The following is a 3,885-nucleotide window of genomic DNA, read 5'->3' as shown; positions in this document are numbered from 1 at the left end:
AGTGTAAGGGTGTGCGTGGTGTGTTGTCTCTGCCAGCGAGATGCCCGCTGCTGCTAGCACTCGGTGAGCACTACGGATATCCAAACGCCAATAGCTGGTTCTCGTGATGTTTGGCTTCGATCTGCTGGGAGACCCAGCTAAGCAGTCCTATGGCAATGTGGAAGCGGTAAAGCGCCGCAGTGGAAGCGCACCTGCTGCGATCCAGAGCCGTGAGCTTTGTGTGACGGTGGCACTGGCTTCATCCTGCCGCAGCAGCGTGTCTGCGTCTGGGCTTGCTCTTGGGGGTTAGGCTGGAACCAAGCCCTTCGCTGCACTCTGTGAAAGGGGAATCTCAGGAAGGTATAAAGCAGATCTAACGTATTGGGACATGAATATTGCAGGCTGGTGAGTGTCTGGCCAGGAGTCTTTTCAGGCTGTGCCTGATGAATTCATGCTTGTGGGCTTTCGGCGGATGGGATGGGACGGGATGGGACAGTCCCTGGCATGGAGGCATTTGGGGGAGAAGTTCCGTATCCCGCTGCACAGACAGGCTGCCCTTTTGTGTCTCCTTTCTTAGGAATGGTCCTAGATGTATAGCTGGAAAAAAAAACTCGTCGTAAAACCTTTGAAGAGAGAAGCAGCTTAATTTCTAGGCTTGGTTTTTTGTAAAGTTGTCGAAGTTGAGAGTGGATGGAGAGGGGGATTCTCCCCAATTTCCCCCCCCCCCCCTTTCAGGTAAAAGCTCAAGAAACTCCAGAACATAAGACCTTGTCACACAGTAAAATAATAAAATAATAAATAAATAATTACAACCTTATATGTGTGAGGTGCACATGTGTTCACTAAGGTACTCTAGAAAGAATATTTACTGCAAGTTTTGTTTGTTTGTTTGTTTTTGGACAGCAGTCCTGTCAGTATTTACTAATTTAGTAGTTTGATTCAGCTAATGCTTTCAGGATCTATTTCCTACAAATTAAGAACACACATATTACTATGGGAATATGAAGGAAGATTAAAAAGCACTTCATATTTCAGGCTCCTTTGATTTTTGACTGAATTAAATATAAATGAACACTAAAAGGTGACATTTTACACTATATGAGGCTGACAGACACAAATCTTGTCTCAGCGTGGTATTCATTCCATAAACGTTTCGATTCCAGCCTTTGTAGTTCAAAGACTCTTGTTATAGCTTTGATGCAAGAAAAACGGTGTCTTGTCATATCTGGATACTAGAAGAATATCATAGCGAATGCAGGTTGGTGCTGAAAACCTATACAGTAAACAGGAATCACAGTTAAATTGTATAAAGACTATTTCCACAGCAATTGGTTATTTAATTGTAGGGTTTTTTTGTCTGTGTTAGAAGCAATGGCACTGGTTTACCCTTGTGATAGTAATTTGCATTTTTTTTTTCTTTTCTGCCCCCTGTGGTTGACAGGATGTGCCGATGTGCCAAGAATTGAGGTTCTCACGTGAATGTGCAGGGGGCGCTGCAAGCCAACATTTCTCACGCCCTGGTGTCCATCAGCTTTCCCATTGCGGCTGGGACAGCAGGGCTGGAGCAAGGACATCTAACATACGTGTGTGTGTGTATTATCTAACATACGTGTGTGTGTGTATTATATATGTATATATATATATGCACATTTCCTCAATTGGAGTGTACGTGGGATGGTTACTGTTCTTGTGGATCCAGTACTATATATAAATTAAGTTAAAACCATATATTTGGGATATATGTGTGTGTGTGTATATATATATATATATATAAAAATAACATGACATAGTTGAAGGCCTTTATAATATGTTTATATCTTCGTAATTTTGCTTTCTGTGTAGTTTTTGCACCACATCTGACTGTGGTTAGACTAACTAGATTAATTTCACAGCTCATCTATTTCTAGTGTCAAAATATTTTAAAGGAGAATGCCATTTGGTTAAAAACATACAAACACATCTATTATTTCCATTAGCATTCAAAATGACTATCGATAAGCCTGAAAGTAAACAAAATTATCTGCTGTTCAGACTTTGCGTTCTGGGGAAGATATTATTAAATATGATGTAAATGGAAACAGATTTCTCAAAGAAATGCATTTACTGCCTGGATTGAGAACACAATGAGCTGCCTGACTGTTTCTATTGTATACAGTTAGTGTTTATAAGGTGGAATAARTGTTTCTTTCAATGGGATCACATGCCAGCAGCCATCAAGGTTATCCGCTGTGTTGAGCCATTGTTGAAGCTGCTATTACAAGAGTTACTGTGTTTAAAAACAGTTTTGCAAGAGCTTGGAGGTTGTACCTTGTGGCTTAAGAACTTAAATGCATCATACAAGAAATGAGAGTGCTGTATGGTGGCGTACAGTATGTTGGAAACTACTGCAGTGAAGAAGTAGGCCTTYCTCCATCACTGAACTTCACACGCTTGCACTAGGCCCCAGTTTTAATAAACCTCGGTTTTCACGCCTGTGATGTGTTTCTGACAGTGCACCAAATTGTCTAAATCAATGTCCCTAAAGATCCCTATTTGAATTTTAGGCTTCTGATTAAAATTTAGGCTTTTGAAACAGTTGCATTTTCTCTGTGTTTACAGCTCGGCTCCAAAATTTTGTTCGTATAAGATTTCATGCATACAAATAGTTTGCAGATTGAGAATTTGTGGAGGGGAACATCGAGAAAACACACAGATTATGCTAGAATCCTCTTTGAGTTTCCTGGCAGTTACATGGTCAGGAAGTTATTCTCTCTATTGTGGTGTTTAACAATCTTCTGTAAGTAAATCTGTCTCTGCAGCGAAGACAAAACATATGTTTAAAAGAAGAAACCATATGCTGTTTTGATGTCTCCTTTTGCACCATTCAAGAAGGTTGAAATCGCAGTAGAGTTACAGAGCGTTTTGCYCTGGGCAGGCACTGCGCTGCACTTCTTAAGTACTTTGTCCCTTAAAGGCAGTCAGAAAACTTAGTACCTGGAAAGGGCCGTCTCTGAGCTGCTCGCTGAAGCCTCTGCTCCCTGCTGGCAATGAATTTCGGAGCCACCAGCCCAAATAGAGACGGTTCCTGCATCTTTATGTTAAACGATCGGTTGGTAGCGTACGTGTAGCCTGGAAGCAGCCTCCTCGGGGGAAGTACCTGCCTGCTATGGACAGGCTCAGCCTCCCTCTTTCTTGCCTTTTTCCTGTTATTTTCCTTGCTTTTTTCTTTCTTTCTTTCTTTCTCTCTCTCTCTCTCTCTCTCTTTTTTTTTTTTTTTTTTTTTTTTTTTTTTTTTTTTTTTAAGGAGGGGTCTTTTCCACAGTCAGGCTTGCACCAGGCAAAGATCTAGAGGGGGTAAGCGCTTAAGGTGAGAAGCACTACTCGCTTAAGTGTATCCCCATCTACGATAAAGTTAGTAATTCTGTATGTTCACAATCTATTTGTAACCACAATACTGCGTGCTCGTCCTCTTTTTCACTTTTGAATTTTCATGGCYTTTTTGCTTATGGTGCACGCAGTGGAAAAAAAATGCGTAATTAGACAAAGCCCCACGAAATAAAAATGACATAGAAGTACTTACAGAAAATGTGTAAAAAAAACCCATACACGCATATAAAACTTCCAGCCTGGCTTTCTTTTTTTTYCTTTTTTTTTCTTTTTTAATGCGGCCGCTTATTAGGTCGCTGTTTTCCAGAAAGCGCAGGAACCAGGAGCGGCTCCGTCGCGGCGGCGCCGCCCGGGCTGGGGGGCGGCGAGGCTGTAGGGCGCGGGGCGGCGGCGGCCGCCAGCTCCCTTCGATAGCTCAGCTGGTAGAGCGGAGGACTGTAGAGGCGCTGCCCGCCCGCGGGGATCCTTAGGTCGCTGGTTCGATTCCGGCTCGAAGGAAGCGAGAGTTTTGCTCTTTTTCAGGGGCGGGGGAGGGGGGAA

At 42.7% G+C, this 3,885-nt stretch overlaps 1 non-coding gene across 1 annotated transcript; it reads left to right on the top strand.

Annotated features, from left to right (window-relative positions):
- Nucleotides 1-3,749: 3,749 nt before the first annotated feature.
- TRNAY-GUA (transfer RNA tyrosine (anticodon GUA)) lies at nucleotides 3,750-3,843 on the top strand. The gene is made up of 2 exons: nucleotides 3,750-3,786; nucleotides 3,808-3,843. It is a non-coding gene; the product is annotated as a tRNA-Tyr (tRNA).
- The last annotated feature ends 42 nt before the right edge of the window (nucleotides 3,844-3,885 follow it).

This window comes from Rhea americana, unplaced genomic scaffold, assembly GCF_003343005.1.
Source record: "Rhea americana isolate MKP2758 unplaced genomic scaffold, rheAme1 scaffold_247, whole genome shotgun sequence".
In the NCBI taxonomy this organism is placed as follows: domain Eukaryota; kingdom Metazoa; phylum Chordata; class Aves; order Rheiformes; family Rheidae; genus Rhea; species Rhea americana.
This window is presented reverse-complemented; position numbering and strand designations above follow the sequence as displayed.